Source organism: Pseudorca crassidens, chromosome 20 (assembly GCF_039906515.1).
Source record: "Pseudorca crassidens isolate mPseCra1 chromosome 20, mPseCra1.hap1, whole genome shotgun sequence".
NCBI lineage: Eukaryota > Metazoa > Chordata > Mammalia > Artiodactyla > Delphinidae > Pseudorca > Pseudorca crassidens.
Window position 1 is genome coordinate 46,839,267 of NC_090315.1, and position 17,493 is coordinate 46,856,759.

Genomic DNA, 17,493 nt, shown 5'->3' on the forward strand with positions numbered 1-17,493 from the left:
ACACACACACACAGAGTAATTTCAGTCCAAACAATATCAGAAGAGTTCAATGTTCAGTGAAACATCCTCCTGAAATGGTGCCCCTGTGTTAAATTAATTTGATATCTGGATCTAGTTATTGAGTATTCTTTTCTGTGCATTGACAATTTACCAATTGCTTGCTTCCTATTTTTAATCAGTCTTGCAGATAATTTACCAGCCAACTAAATTGTTTTACTGGCCTATCACACTTCTCTACCTGACAGAGAGCAAAAGTAAATACAATCAGTCTTGTGTTGCACCATCGGAAATTTACGATGACCCCAGGCAAGTAGCTTTCTGCAAGACTAATTTATGTATAGTCACATCTGTCACTGTGGCACTTGGACACATCTTAGGCTTTTTTATTAGTTATTCCTGGTAACAACCCTGTGAGATCACAAGGTGGGTCAGATACACCCTTTCTTGAAAGGCCTCTGAAATTTCATTAGACACCTACATTCTGGGACTCAGCTCTCAAGTCGGGAGTATGGTCCAGACCATTGATCAGGGTCACCTCGAGTCCTAGGACTCAGAATCTCTACCAGGCCCAAATCCATTACTCCATTTATTCATTTCTTCCCCCACAATAAATGCGGAGAGGAAATCACTTTCCAGGGGTCATAAAACAATTTAGTAGTAGTAAGATTAAGCTCCCTTGTAAGTTAATGATTAACACAGACTCAAACCTAGATTCTCATTCTGACTCAGCCATTTATTTATTTATTTATTTATTTATTTATTTATTTATTTTTAAATAGAAATTGGTTCAAAGTATTTATTTTATTTATTTATTTTTGGCTGCGTTGGGTCTTGGTTGCTGTGCAGGCTTTCTCTAGTTGCGGCGAGCGGGGGCTACTCTTCGTTGCAGGGCGCAGGCTTCTCATTGCGGTGGCTTCTCTTATTGCAGAGCACGGGCTCTAGGCGCACGGGCTTCAGTAGTTGTGGCTCGTGGGCTCTAGAGCGCAGGCTCAGTAGTTGTGGCTCACGGGCTTAGTTGCTCCGCGGCATGTGGGATCTTCCTGCACCAGGGCTCGAACCTGTGTCCCCTGCATTGGCAGGTGGATTCTTAACCACTGCACCACCAGGGAAGTCCTCATCCGTTTATTAATGGTGTGACTTTGGAGTTGCCTACCATCTCTTGAAACACTGTCATCTTTCTGAAAGTGAGGGAACTGATGCTTATCCTTCGGGGGTTGTTGGTAGTGTTGGAGTAGAAACAGGTCCCTGTCTAAGTGTTTTCTGGGACTAGCTATTTATACTCCTTCCTGTTATTAATCCACACCACAGCCTTGCCAGGGGTGCGGGTTGTCTCTGTATAGAACTCCTAGTACAGGATCTACACTCATTATTATTATGATGCTATGTGGTAACTCATTATTATTAGGATACTATACAGTAGAGAACATCACCACGGTTGTCTTTCTTTCCTGCTGTTTATTTACTGTAAACATCTTGGAATTCAGAAAGGAATCTTTTCCATTCAAGTTGCAAAATTACAGTTTAACAGAATTTGAAATAATTTTGGCTTAAAATACTCAAGTGTGGGCAGAGAGCAATTGATGAATCTCTCTGCTGACTCTCGGGACAATCCGCATAATCTCAGCTTTCATAGACGAGGCTGAAGCTCGCCAGATCCAGCTCTCTCCCGAGTTACAGACGCACAGCTGTCACTGCTTCCAGCAGGGGTCGTGCTCACGTACCATGGAGCATTATTGAGTGGCGGTTTTATACACATAAGGCTCTTAGAATAGCACGTGTCCTATAGTAAGTGCTCAGTAAGTGTCAGCTAGTATTGTTGATATAAGTATTACCCTGCTCCCATCCCACCTGACTAGTTATGTCTGCTGGATCAGCATTCTTAATGTCCAAAGCTAGAAAGATTCTCTGGTCCAGTATGAGATTTTTCTGAATGGCATTCATAGTTTTATGGCCTAGTGATACTACTTAACTTTCCATAAATGTTTATGGAACAGAAACAAATGTGCACACCCTGTGGACAAGGCATCTTGAGGGATACGAAAATGAAGAAGCTTTGAATCCTCACCTCAAAGACCTTATACTCTGTTGAAGGAGAGGGTGGGGCCTGTTCATTAGGGAAGTCAAACGGGGGAATTTTTTTAACATTATGTATGTGTGTAAGTGCAGCAGGATATGGGAAGGATTAAGGGTTCAGTTATCCTTCCTTCCTTCCAACCGTCTCTCCGCCCTTCCCACCAAGCACCAGGCGCTAAGTGATAGGACCGCCAAGTCAGTGGCTGCATGATCTCAGCTGTCTCGGTCATTCCACGGAAGAGATACAGGTGTAGGCCAATGGCTATTGGAGAGTGGAGTAAGTGCTCATAAAGTAGGCTCTAGGAGGCGCTAGAAGAGCCCAGGGGAGAGCCTTCTGAACTGGAATGAGAGATCAGGGAGAGCTTTCAGGAAGAGGTGATGCTTGAGGCAAGTTTTGAACGATAGTTTGAGGAGGTCAAGAAGAGGACAGAAAAGAAGAAAGAAAAAGAGAAAGAAGCTAGGTCAAGACACGGAAGCAAGAAAAGGGCTGGAGCTTTACGGCACCCCAGGCAGTTCAGAACATGCAGGCGGGCTGGGAACGAAAGCAGAGTAAGGTAGGCAGGATGGTTAGGTCTTTAAACGGGGCAGGAGGGGAGCAAAGGAGGCAACAATTCCAGACAGAAGGACCAGCATAATCACAAGCACAGAGATGCAAAAAGGAAATTAACGTGAAAGAAGGCCAACAGGTGGCATAGCTGGAAGAGAGGTGAGTCTGGAAAGGTAAAATGGGGCAAAGCCCACCTTCCTCCTGTGGAATTCCTGTCTGGCTCCCTCAGCACCATGTGGCTGGCCCAGTTCTCAGTGGTACAGTATAGTCATTCTGATTCCAGCAGCCCTAACACCCTCCCCTGCCATACCAATGGTCTTATGACTTTGATTTTGATTCTGGGCCAACTTGGCCATATGGCTGGGCTGCCTTAGTACAGAAACTCTTTGAGCCATTTGCCCTGAGTAATGTTTATATTTTCTTCAGATCTCTCTTCCATGTGGCTTTTGACTGGCCTCCCATTTCAGCCAACAGCATCAGAAAAAGATGGTTAGGAAATAAATGCCTAAGAGATAGTTGGTTCAAAATGAAAGCATTCTTTTTTTTTTTTAATTAATTTATTTATTTGGCCTCACCAAGTCTTAGTTGTGGCACGTGGGATCTTCGTTGCAGATGCGGGATCTTTTTTAGTTTGCGGCATGCATGTGGGATCTAGTTCCCTGACCAGGGATCGAACCTGGACCCACTGCATTGGGAATGCAGAGTCTTAAGCACTGTGCCACCAGGGAAGTCCCTGAAGGCATTCTTTTAACAGTACTTATTCCAGAGAATTTCAAGGGCTCAGAAATATTGGGTCTCTCCCAGATTTGGGCCACGTCTATGTATTCTAACACGGTTTGCGTTCTTACACATCATCCTGAGGTAAGGAGTGAGTGATGGGCTACAGCAGCCGTAGAATGAATAATAGTGAGCTTAAATCTTTGCATTCAAATTTTTTTTTCAAAGATGATCATGTGAACCACAGAAAAAGGAGGCTCTTCCCATTGATTTATGTTCTTGGTGTTTTCTTGGAATTTTGTCAGTCTTCAGAGAACAGCCTGATCATTTTTAGATTGCATTAAATTCCTCAGAAGTACTGGCATGCCATAAGTGCCTTTCACTTTTTTTAATATATATAGTAAGCGTTAATAACTGTCAGAACTTTTTTCTAATAAATTTAGCCCCAAAAATGCCTAGTTTGCACCTAGCTCTTTGTTTGCTGTCGTAGATGTCAATGAAACACAGTACATTTGAGGAGATTTTGTATAATTCAGTACTCCCTAAAACAAAACAAAGCAAAAGTAGCAAATCTTCCTCTTTCTTATGATTTTTAAGGATTTTTTTACACTCTTCTCTTACTCTAGAAGAGTCTTTCTCAGACCAAGGCAGTTTGCAGGGTCAAGTCTAAGATGTTTTAGCAACATTTTCTTCTCAAATGGACAACAAAATCATTAAACCCCTTTGAATTCAGTGAACCTGCCTACACGTTCCTATTTCAGAGCAAAAAGAAATCCATTTGAAGTATGCATATTGTTCATAGACAAAATTGCCCTAATTAATAAGGCTCTTTAGGTTGAAACTAACTGGAACTAAACTCACATTAGCTCAAGTAAAAATAGGAATGTATTACTTCATATGCCAAAATGCCTGGGGTAGGTAGCTTCAGGATCAGCCAATTCACCAGCTCAAACAGTAATATCGATCTCACTTCCCTTCTCTCCCTGCTCCCACACGCACCTAGGTTCTGTTTGCCTCATTTCCAGGGGGACTATTTGCATGTGGTAGTCCCTGGCAGCTCCAGGCTCACATCTACCAACATTACCACTCCGAGGGGAGAGAGCCTCTCACTGCCAAAGGCTCCAGCAAAGTCCTGGATTGGGCTCTCATTTTCTCAACTTGGGTCCATCATTGTGGACAGTGGTATGGTATCCAACTGCCAGGCTTGGGTCAACCTTGAACCTGGGGTTGGGTCAGCCCTACCCAAACCAAATGGACTGAGAACAGAGTAAGGTACCTCCCGCCGCAAAGAAATTTAGAGTACATGTTCCAACAGAAAGGGAAGAGAGCAAACAACAACTATTGTCCATTACAATTGCCTCAGTAAATTCTAGTGTACTGGAAAAACAGGTGGTACAGTCGAGTGAAGGACATAAAGCCAAAAAGTAATAATAATAATGTAAGTGGCAATAGACAATTGAAAAGTAAAATATGGCATCAAGTATTTGGGGTTTTTTAATCTTTAAATGCCAAATAGCTCCTTTGATCGGAGTATTTTCACTGACTTCAAAAAATTAAACTATAATTGACCCAGTTGATTCCTAAGCTCACTTTAAGCTAAAAAAAAAAAAAAAATTCTATAATTCTATGTATTGGTTAGGTTGATTAGTTCATTGTTTTGGAACAATCTAGAAATGGCTTTCGGGTCACATAGCTAGGTAAAGTACATGATACTGTGTAAATGGTCTGACACTTATCAGGTTTTTTCAGACGATGGCTTCCCTACAAGACCAGTCTAAGATATACTCCTTCAGGGGATGTTTTTATTTAATATCACTTTGTAAAAGAAACGAAGAGAGAATTCAACTCTATATTTGGGTGAAAATATATCACACCGTTTTTTGTATGATTAGTTAATAATATTAAATTTTTCCTTGAAATTTATAATCACATTCTCACCATAACTCTAAATATATGAAGTAGAAATTCATGAAGGAATTTTACAGGTAAAATAAAAAGTATTCCCTAGAAATATGTAATAATATAGCTGATTAAGTTTTAATTATAAACTTTTAAAAAGCCAAATAATAAAGTCCAAATGTGGGACTAGAAATTCTACCAATTTGATCTGATTTATTACTATGAGCCTAAGTTCTACCTGTCTGGAAAAAAAATACAATTTTTTTTTGTTTATTTCTCTTTTTAACACTGGTGTGTTTTACTCAAACAAAACCTCTCACAAAGTTATTTATTATTCTATTCTATTTTTTCCATCATGCACACATGTCCTTTCATTTCCATCTCCTCCATGTGGAACATTGATTACAATAAAAGGCAAACATCTGTTTCACAAATTGACAAGAGCAGTGATTCTTCTTTTTTAAAAATCATAATAGATACACATTTATCAGCTTTAGGGTTATTTCACAGACCTTTTTTTTTTCTTTTAACTAAGTACTGCCAATCTACAGAACACTCTTTACCTCATTTCTGAAATAAAATTTGCATAGAATTCAGCAGCACATCAAGAATGTGACAACATTCACTTTGGAGTTAGCATTGTTCATGCTCTCATTGTGCATCTGAACTCTTGTGAAGCTACCTTTTCATCCACCAAGGCCTCCCAAAGGTACTTGTTTTAGCGATGTGTTTCACCAATTTTTCCTCATTCCAGAAAAGACAGTAGCCGACTGTCTCTCTCTAGTGGAGTCGGTGATCTTACCTTGAGGTGTTAAGAATTGCTAAGGGCCATAAGGACTTGTGTAAATTACAGCCATGCAGAGAGGCATTGAAAAATCAATAAGTAATGAAATAGTACTGGAGTGAAGTAGCCAAGAGAGCAATGGGTGGGAAACTCCCAAGGACACAGTTTCATTTTGTCAAAAGGTAAAAGAAGATGTTCTGATGTGTATCTATAAAACAGGCTTCCTTGGAAACAAGAGGCTATTGGCATAGATGGCAAGAGGGTCACTCCAACACGCCACTAAACGCAGTGGACTGTGGACTTCTTGTTGGTACAACGGTTTTATTTTAGACAACCATGCATTTTATTATTGCAGTTAAGCAATAAATACGGCGTTTCCATCATCATTTTGTGTGTCTGCCCCACCATAATTTTTCTGTCCCCTGGATACCCAAGTGTACCCCATTTCCTGCATTCTATAACGGACCATCCATATTGCCTCCACAAAACATCCTCATCCTTTCTGACTGGACGTTAGCAGTGTTTCCCAAGAATGTGATGGTGTGGTTGAATCTGAACATCAGTTCCCAAGGATTCCCACCCATTCACAGATGACTCTGGATACATATGGCCTGGAGGCTGGAGCTCTGTAGTCTAAGGAACATTCATATGGTTAAGAGTCCCTGAGCTGATAATTAAATCTGCTGCTTCTTTTTCTTTCTTTCTTTTTAAATTTGAAAGGAAATCATGTTGATATTTTTGATATCGATGATTTGTTTTGAGATGGTAGAACTGATTTTTATAAAAAAAAGATATTGTGGCATATTTGAGTATCACAAAGAAGTAGGTAGTGGGAGGGATCCGATGCAGTCAACTTTGCTTGGGAGAACGTGTTTCCCTCCTGCTGACAGATGAAGGTCCCCTTTTATCTCTGCCCTTTCCAAGGTGATAATGCCCCTTGCTCCTTACATATCCATCTGGTATATAAATGAAGCTATCTGTAGAGAAAGATGAGCCAGGCACCAACTGAATCCCAAGGTCTAGATCAAGAAAAAGAGAACCATGAAGATGTTACCCAGGAACTGATTGAAATGACAGGATTACATTTGCTGTCTCTGTGTGTGTGTGTGTGTGTGTGTGTGTGTGTGTGCGCGTGTGCGTGTGTGTATGTTTATGTAGCTTCTGTCCTTTGTTTATCAATGGAACAATGAACACTGGTCCTCAAGCTCTATTTTGGGTCAGCTGGTGTCACTCTAGCTATGGGAGTTGAAAAGATACCCGCCTGGAAGAGAAAAAAATAGCCATGAGTGTTTGTACAATTAAAAGACTTGTAGTCTTGGTGAATTGTGGCTCGAGTCTTAAAACACCAAATAAAATATTCTACTTATCTCCTTTCCCTTTACTGACACCCAAGTACACTTGGAACACTGACAAGCAGAATCTTTTATATCTGATGAAACAGGGCAGTAACCATCGAGTGAAAAGGATTGAGATGTGAACCAACCGCCAGCCTATTCCCAGACCATTTATGATATGTCGGGTATGTTTCCTGATAACTAATGAGCTAATTTTTTAATATAAATGTCAGTTATACAGCATTATAATTCAACATGTGTATATACCCCAAAGTGGTGATCACCGTAAGTCTAGTTACCATCCATCATGATCGATCCCCTTCACCCTTTACCCACCCGTCCCCTGAACTAGTTTTAATTATTATTTTTTATTTTCAGGCTGTGTCTACCTATTATTATGTAGCATGGGAAATGAAGACATATATCACATTTAATAGAAATCTGTACAAATCAGGTCCAGAGAAACACTTTCTGATAAATAATAAGGAAGCAATGTAGGTAGCTTGGGTTGTTTGACTTTCCTCTTCTCCTTACATGAACATACAGAATCAGATTGCTTTCTTTGTATCCATAATATTCTGCCATGTCTGGATGAGAGTGCCAAGGTGAAAAATTCAACAGACAAGTACTTGTGCCACTCACCACACCCAGCTTGCTCGTCTGCCCACTGCGTGCTGTACTCCTAGTAAATCCCTGCTGGCCATGTTCCACACCATGAGCAGAGCAATACCCACCTCCTCCAACAATTCATCCGTTGATGCCATTATCCACTGTTTATGACACTGCAACCACAGTAATGAATTGATATGTCTTGATCTTTGAAATGCTTAGACAGGAGGCCACACATTCTAAGAAAAAACAATGTCAAGACAACTCTATTCGGCAGGGGTTGGAAATGGATACTGTGCAGGAAAATGCATTAAAGTTGAAGAGGGTTTTGTTTAACATGGTGGTTTTAAAGACGTAAACAATTATGATGGGCAATAACTCCCTCAATCGGAAGATTATGAAGAAGCCCCACATAGGCCAGGGTGCTGGTATGATTCCAAGTGGTGCTACCACGATGAAACACTAGGGGTCACCATATTAATACCAGTGTCCAGGCTCCATTGCTCTCCAGAGAGCCTACCATCCAGGAGCTCTTGGCTCCCTGTTTATTCAAGGAATGTTGCTCAGTGCCTACCGTTCATGACGTGTGACCCTTTGCAGTTATTTCAAGCACCACTGAAACAATGGGGTAGAGTCCTCTCTAAGCCTCTTTCTGGTGAATGACATTTTTTAAGGGCCACCTAAGTGTATCAATCCATTATTTGGGGCTAGAGATAATTATAAGGGGTGTGTAGGCCAATTAACCAAATATAGAACATTTTCATTCAATAGCTGCACAGTATGACATTTCAGATGTTCTGCTTAATCCTGAGTCTCTCAAACCATGTCAATACTTTTTTACTTGGCAGGATTGATATTCTGTTGAGTGTTGACTAAAACATTAATCTCTCTCTTCCTTTGCTTCTCATCTCTTTATGTTTTCAATCCCCAATTCAGAAACTATTCTCCAAAGAAGAAATTTAAGCAGTTGTCTATAATCTACAGATACGTTATCACCAGGCTGTACCACAGTCCCTAGAATCAGAATGGGAGACTGCTGACCCAGATCCACAGGAGGCCCCAACCTCATAGTGATACGATTCCACTTACTCCTATTTTAGTCCTAAGGATAGTGCTACCCGCCCCACCATCATAAGTAGGAAACTCTAGTTATCTCATTTGGCGTAGAGCTTCTGAAGGCTAGGATGCAAGCAGTTGATGATCTGTGAACAGCATTTAAACCACATACACGCAAACATATACACACACCAAAAAAAATCAGTATTGCAAGGGAAACAGATAGCAATTGATAATAATGGTAAATTCATAGCCTGGATAAAGTGCACATCTAAGTCAAAATTAATTTCAAAGCTTCTGGTTTTTTTACGTGTTCTCTTTGTCTCTCTTTATTTATTGAGTATCTAATATGCAGAGGCATGTGTCTGGCAATGGGGGAGATAGAAAGATATACATGTGCAAAGAAGGTAACTAGTGATTACTATGGCTTTCTCTTCCCTGCCCCCACCATTTGTGCAGCTGTCTTACCCAAATACATCCCTTCTTCATCCACCATTTCCCTCCCACCCTGTTCAGTCATGGTCTCGTATTTTCTTCAGCATTTCATATTATTCTGGACTGTTACTTTCACCCAGCCTTTTGCTCTGTCTCTAGCCCATTTCACTGTGCATATCTGTGGAGAAACTGAAATATATTTTGCAGTTTGCATTTCTCTTCCTTATCAGGCCTTTCTTTCTCTAAGAAAGAAAAATGTTGATATTACTTTTATTTTTGTGTGTAGCTTTCAGTCAGTTTCTTTCTGTGGGTTATCATGCCTTAATAGTGAAAACAGAGGATTCCCCCTTTTCTTCCCCTACAGCAACCATGGTTTAGCGGGAAAGTGATTTAAGATATTTCTATGCAGCAAATTAATTTTGCAAAGCCAATGGTACAGAAGTAGAAAAATAAATCAAAACCATGCCAAGAGTGGTGTTTTTTAAGAAGGTATTTGGGGAGACTTGAAATATGCTTCTGTTGAATCTGAAAATTGAACTCTTGTGGGTCCAACCCTTAATTCCTAGCAAATTACAACGGAGCCGTCCAGGGTATAATCATATCGAAGGACGTATTTGCTATTATTTGTTTTTTAATTTAAGTTCTTCCAAACTCTAGCCTATAAACACCATACATAAGAGAGTTCTTTATCTCACTTGAAATAAGGAAACTTTCATTGTTAACTAAGAGGTTCACAACTTTGACGTTCCATTTCTCCAGAACTGGAAATTCTTAACACAGTGACCCTTGGCTCTTTGCAGCTGCCAAAGGGTGGGAAAGAAGGAGAGAGAGAATGTCTCCAAGGCTCTCTCAGAGCAGTGCGGGCTTGGACAAAAATTGCAACAGCATACGTCAAAAGCACACTGCTCAAGAAAGAGATTGTATAAAGTCTAGCTCCAGTTCAGTTATATCATACATTTTATTTTCTTTCTGGTTCTCCAGTTGATGTTACCCATAATTTAATTTTTGAATCAGATAAACATCCTCACTGCATACAAAGCTATACTTGGATAATCCTGATAAGCTCATAAACAAGAAGGCGATAAAACAGAAGTTTCTAACCGAGGGTCTGTGGACCCCAGTAATTCCGTGGTTTGGTTGTGTTGAAATCCTCGGGAAAACATATGTGAAATTTGGGACTCATATTAACTTTTCTGCGGAGGGAGTCCACAACATTTATCATTTCCTCCAACAAGCCATGTGCCCCCCTACCCCAGCAGCTTAAGAACCCACTGGACTTGAGTGTCTTCTCTGAGTGAGGTGTTCCGTGACTGAGTCAGGAATCTCCTGGTCAGGCTTCATCACTGCATGGACTAGGAAATTTCAATTAATGATAACACCGTTAATATTTACTGTTTTCCACGTCCCAGAGCACTGTTGTGAGCACATTCTGTGTAGTCATTTCACCTTATCAGGTGGAAACTACTCTTATCCCCATTTTATAGCGGAGAATGCTGAAACACAGACAGGTAGGCAGCTTGCCCATGGACACAAGTTGGGAAAGTGGCAGAGTTAAGACAGAGCCCGGGTCTGGCCCTGTAGCCCCTGGGCTTAACCGATGCTTAGCCACTCTGCATGCGGCCTCCTGACTGAGGGGTCCTCCCAGACAGGGGCTGTCCCTTTCAAAACAAAACAGGACTGAGAGTCTAAGGAAATGTGAGCACGAAGAAGTGAGGAAATCAACTTCAACTTCCCTCATCCCCCTCCAGGTTCCCAGGACACTAGCAATTCAGGGCAAGGCTAGCAAAATGCCAGGGCACTGCTCGGTGCCAGAGAGGCCTCCGAGGGCAGCAGGCAGGCCTACGGGCCCGAGGGGTCAGTCATCCACCTTCGGGGCCCTTAGCGCCTCACGTTTGAAGACCACTTTCCAGTTGACAAGCCATAGCCGCGTCTCTCCCCTCCCCACTGCCCTGCCAGGAAGACAGGTGGAGATCATCTCACAGACAGGAAAACTGAGGCCCAGAGTGGTCACGGCCTAAGCTACAGCAGAGCGGTGTCTAGGGCCCAGGTCTCCAGACCCGCAGTCCGGTTCTCTTTCCATGGCTCTCTGTTGCCTGGCCCATAGGTATCCCTTGGCATCTTCAACAGAACAACCAGACAGGCAAGAATCCACATGCACTCAACTCCGCTCCAGTGGGAGCCTTTTTATCTGTGGCCGCAGAGTAAGCCCTACCCTGACCCAAGGCAACCACGTGACTTTCACTATCTCATTTAATCCTGAAAACAACCCAGTGAGGTGACTATTATTTCTTCAGTTTCACACACAGGGAAACTGAGACGTAGTAGCACAGCTTGTCAGTTATAAAACCCAGACATCATACCCAGGCATGTCCGATTCCCCAGTGTTTGCTCTTCACCGCTGGGCCATGCCACCATCCAGGGAGGCAGGAAAGAGCAGAGGAGTAGGAAATGGACAGCCCCATTTGCATGATGAGCAAGGCTTTTTACCTTTTCCGAGGACTGCACAGACGGAAATCTGTTTCAAACACTAGCGCATGGGGTCAAAATTAAAGAGGACAATTACGAGTGATTCGTCACTGGAGTGGGGCTCCATGGGCATCTTCAAAAATAGGATCGGCTCTCACCCACTTGGACCTGGCACAGAGGAGCCGCCGGAGAAGTCCTTTCTAGGCCTGTGATTCTGTGATTAACTCTTTTAAAGGAGTCAGACTGCTGAAGCTCATTAGAAACAATGGCCCCATTTCTCAGGGGCTGTCGAGTCAAGCGGGTCCTGAGGAAATTTCTCTGGCACCCAGGGATCATGAAATTAACACCAGAGCCGCTGGCACCAGATCACTGTCCTCTGTTGAGACCTCAGGAAGGGAACAGTCACTCAACCTTTTTGTCCTGAAAACCCAGGAAGCCCAGACGGCGGGTGGTTTGGGTTTCAGCACCTCTGAATGCATCATTTCAAACAGCCGCTCTTCCTAAATTTTCATTCATTCCGAGTTCCCAGGAGAAGCATCCTGAATGAACAGAGGGGCCGGGAGGGCTTTGAAAGGCTGGTGGGAGAAGGTGATTGGGAAGGACTCTGAGCCGGATAGAAGGCAACAAGTGAGGCTCACGTGCCGGTGCCAGGGCGGAAGGGGCCCTTCTGTCTCTGATCCCTGAAACAGGCCACCTGAACAGGGGCCTTCGGGAGTTTTGCACAGACCCCCGGCATGGACAGCCGGCCAGCGCCACCGAGCTGCCGCCAGCAGCGCTTCCAAAGGGGGAGGGTAGAAGGCCGTGTCTTTAATGTGCTCAGTGGGTAAAATTCCTCTTTGTGGAACCTTCCCTCAGTTTCCAGCATTATGTCTACTGAAGACTGTTTTCGCAGCCCAGAGGAGACCTGGCCGCCCTGCAAGCCAGAGAGGCTGTAAGCCTCCCCTCCAAAGGTGGCTGGGATCCCTGGGGCAGCCCAGAGGGAGAACCAGCCCCAGGCCCCAGAGAATTAGGGTTTCTCCTCCATCAGCAGGAGGAATGTATATCTCAAGGGTTCTCGCTGAAAGAACTATGGGCTGGAGGGAGCCAGAGAAAGGTCTGACTTATGGCCACTGTAAAAGAAAAGACGAGAAACTGAAAAGAAAACAAGAAAAGAAAAGAAACAAGTAGGGTGGAGGAGTGTAGGGGAGGGTTGGGGGTTTCTTCTGCCACAGTTTCTCTTTCAGAGATCTGAAATCGGCAAGTGTTACGTCAAAGCTTTCTCCAAATGACTTGATGAGGGTTTTTGGTTGGGTTGCTGCACTCCCGGGACTCATTGGGATGGCAGGATAAAAATTAATTAGAGGCTGTTTGGAGGGGGCTTTGCAAGACAGCCTGAGGCTACGCTTCAGTCTGGTCGTTAGAAGCAATATCATCACCACCTCCTCGCCCAGAGAATAGACCTGCGCTGGGGCGGCCGGGGGGAGCCACGGAACGTTCAACACAGACATCAGAGCCAAGACGTCCTCCCAGAGAGATTACTTACCACAAGCCAGTGGATCTACCTGCTGACAACCTCAGAAATGTGTCTCGTTTCATTTTCAGATTTTTAAGAGGGGTTACATCTGAAGCTTACAGAATCCTGATGAAACGCCTGGTGGAAGAAGAGGTACTTGCCTCTTCCATGCCTCTCAATGTGACCTCTAGGCTGGGTAGAGCCACCAGACAGGCACAAGGCAGGCAAGATCCTTTCCAGGATTTGCTTCCTTTCTGTAGGGGGTGGCACACCAAAGAGGAGGACTCTAGGAGTTGGCACGTTTCTGCATGACCAAGCCTGACCCATGATTATTTCAAATTCAGATACTTTACAAGAAAAGTAATGCAAGCCCTCCTCACTCCTCTGTTCTTTCTCTTTCTCCCTTCCCTTCCTCTGCCCTGTGGTCCTCATGCCTCCTCTCTTCTCTCACCCATACGTAATCCTCCTCTACCTGAAGTACTGGTTCAGTGAGTGACCTTGAGGTTGGAATAATTGGGAACTGGCTCCTTAATTCTGGATGAAATAGTTCAAAGCATGAGATTAGTCCCAGCATTTTGTCAGTCACAAGTAGCTTTTCCAGCTGTATATTTCACCCTGAAATGGAAAATGCAAAGGGAGTGAATGCCTGGGTTTCCTTCTTAAGAGCACTTTTAGCCATCATGAAAGATCCTGTGCGCTTCATATATATTTATCTCCATATCACGGTAAAAATGTTAGCTAGTTAGTCCTTATAACGTTTCCTGTGATGCAAGCAATAATTAAGATCCCTGTCTTATGGATGGAAAAGCTGAGATTGTTCCTATTTCCCATGTCCAGAAAAAGGCAATCTGTGTGTGAGCTCAAAGAAAATTTGGAACCTCCGAGGGCCCTCCCCTCTCCCTAGACTTAGCTGTGTCTGTTTTATTGCCTGTAATTGCTTCCTTGCGTCATGGTGAGGATGGGGGTAGGGTAAACCAATGGGAACAATTACCAAAAGAAAAAGAGCAAGTTTCCCTCCCAACCGGCCACTTCCAAAATGAGTCCACCAGCTGCGTCGTGATATGAAGTCACGCTACCGCGCATCTCAGCAGCTTCCCGCTTTGAAAGCTATCAATACATTCTTTAAGGTGAGACTTGTTCCCTTGACCTTAGACAAGGAGTGATCGTGGCACTCACCACGTCTTCAGAAGACACAAGAAGCCTTCCTCCAAGGAAGGCTGGCCATCCAACCTGAACGCTCGGCTTATTTCAGAGGGGTGTGCGGCAGTGGTGAGCCAAGCTAACACCGCTTCCGTGCCCTGATCTGCTTATACATAACCGGAGAGACAAGACATAGTCCCCAGTGCACAGGGATGATAGCGGCTGGTTAATGAGCTCAGGGGGCAGCCTAGGACCACCCCTTGCCCACTCGCTCTCCGCCGAAGGGAGGTGAAAGGAGCTACTTGAGGGCTGCTCTCAGAATCCAGGCCCAAACTGAAGTCAAGGTCAAGGGGTATGGCCACCTAAAGCCAAATCCTCTCCACTAAGTGCTTTCAAAACCAACCGGGTGCCCGGAAATCAATCTACTGCTTTCTAAGCAGCCAGCATATTTAGAACTGTGGAAATTAAAGATGGAAAAGACCTATTAAGCCTTCTAGATCATTCCCTAGGGCCCAGTGCAGGCTCATTCCCTGTAGTACATTTGTTAGCGCTGTGTCAGGCCTAATTTCAAGTGTCTCAAGCAATGAACATAAAGGAGACAGAGATAGTGGTGTCTGCCCATGGCCGTGAACAATGATCATGTGATTAGAGTCCTCCGTGCTGCTCGCTGGCCTTTGGCATGCCTGGATAGGGTTTGGATTCCCCAGGGCTCGGCCCAGAAGACACCAGCAGCTTCTAGAAAGTGGAGACATTTAGAGAACTCCTCACTTCTTTCTGTGTGAGCAGAGTAACACCCTGCCTTTCGGAAGTATCAAGGCACCAGGCTCTCTGTAAATAAATTGCCGTAAGGTGAGAAGAGAGAATCCAGGTGTACCAGGACTCATTTTAAAATGAAATAAACCCTACCCCCAAGGAATCCAAGCTTCTCTCTCACAAATTTTATTCTGCGTCGGTCATGGGTTCACGGAACCGCATTTCTAACCAGTGGTGAAATGGAGGAAACATTTTCAGAGATGCCAGGGCTTTATTCTAGAACATTCAGGACCCAGTGATAGGAAAATAAGAACAGATGGCTCACAATAGCACAGTCAAGTTTTTTCTGAGAAATCATTTCTCTTTTTATCTCTGTTCCCAGCTAGGGAGGAAGCAGGTCACATTCACAATTTCAGGTGGAAGAAGACTCTTTAAATGAGGGTAAACAGAAGCCAAAGCTAATAGAATCCAGAGAACAAAGGGATCAGAATCGAATGCAAGCCGTGTTCTTTCTACTTCTCCGTTTTGAGACGATGGAGAAAGTCCCTTTAGATATTCACATCAAAAATTCCAAACGCGTGCATTGTAAAGCCCAACTCTGTTACAGGACACGAGCAAAGGGAGTCATTCACGGGTCCAGTGCAAAAACGGTGTGACAAGGACTTCCCTGGTGACGCAATGGTTAAGAATCCGCCTGCCAATGCAGGGGACACAGGCTCGAGCCCTGGTCCAGGAAGATCCCACATGCCACGGAGCAACTAAGCCCGTGAGCCACAACTACTGAGCCCTCGTGCCACAACTATTGAGGCTGTGCGCCACAACTACTGAAGCCTGCACACCTAGAGCCCGTGCTCCACAACAAGGGAAGCCACCGCAATGAGAAGCCCATGTACCACAATGAAGAGCCCCCGCTCGCCGCAACTAGAGAAAGCCCGCGTGCAGCAACAAAGACCCAACACAGCCAAAAATAAATAAATGAAATAAATAAAATTAAAAAAAAAAACAAAAAAAAAACAATGTGACAGCTCATCGACCCCAAAGATCTTGAAAACGGGACCACATTACACTTCCTGGAATAAGAGTTTCCTCCAAAGAGACTCTCTAACCCCATACCTGTTCTCAAGGATGAGGCCCATTTTCTTTCCCGGATACTTGAAGCAAAACTGAACTTTTCAAAGCCTGAAGTTTGACGCTTGGTCCAGCAGCAAATTCACTTGCCAACCCCCCCCCCCCACTTCCTCCCTGTAGCCCTGTTCTCTTCCACTTTAAAGCATTATCTCATCTCAGCATTGCCGCTTTTTTTAAGTTCAATGTCAATAGCTAGTTAGGAGAGGGCAGGAGGGTCAGGGTTTAGGACTCCAAACCGTCCTTGACGTTTCTCTGTAGATGGATCTGCTGTTTGCATCAGCCCCATAAAAAAATAAAAAAAATAAAAATCCCTCTTTACTATCTGAGAAAAGATCAGAACAGGAAAATGTCAGTTTGAGAGCTGACAGAATTCTGATAAGAATGAACTGGAAATGAGAGAAAGAAAGGAAGAAATGCTGTCACTCAGAGTTTTTAATTTAATGTTTTTAGACAAACATGTTTCCCACTGAGTGTGTATGTTTTTTTCACACACGAGTCTTCCATCCCTGCACCTCTTTTCCAAACGCTCTTCTTGAGAGAAAGGCTGTCTATTTTGACTTGATTTGATTTGATTTTTACGGTCTTTCCACAACCTTTCAAAGATCTGGAAGGGTCAACCCTCCTGGCCTGAGAGCTGTGAGCACATTCACTCCACAGCATTTCTTCTAAGCCCTGGAATCGTTTCCACTTTCAGAAGTATCTATACATATTTTTAGAGTTAGGGAGATAATTTAAATTCTCAGGCTTAATTGAACCGACAGAATGGAGAATGGAGCGCTCCAGATGGAAACACTTTCAGAGTGTGACGACCTCTGAGTTCAAATTTAATACCTACATAATAAAGGCTTGAAGATAATATAATGGGCATTGTTTCTGTTGCCTTATTTTTTTTTTCACTTGTGTAGCAACTTTCCTATTAGAGGAAATGGCTAATGTTTTTAAATACAGGCTACACGAAACATCAAGAAATGACCCCCATTAAAAGATATATTTTTCATGAAGAAAAGGCCAAGTCTTTGATGAATAAAATACTCAGTAAGAGTTAAGTGTTCTTCTGAAT

The 17,493-nt window shown here is 43.4% G+C and overlaps 1 long non-coding RNA gene across 1 annotated transcript in view; it reads left to right on the forward strand.

The window, feature by feature from the left end:
* Window positions 1-17,493, forward strand: part of LOC137215117 (uncharacterized) — a 1,036,631-nt gene that overhangs the window by 982,800 nt on the left and 36,338 nt on the right. The window lies entirely within an intron of this gene.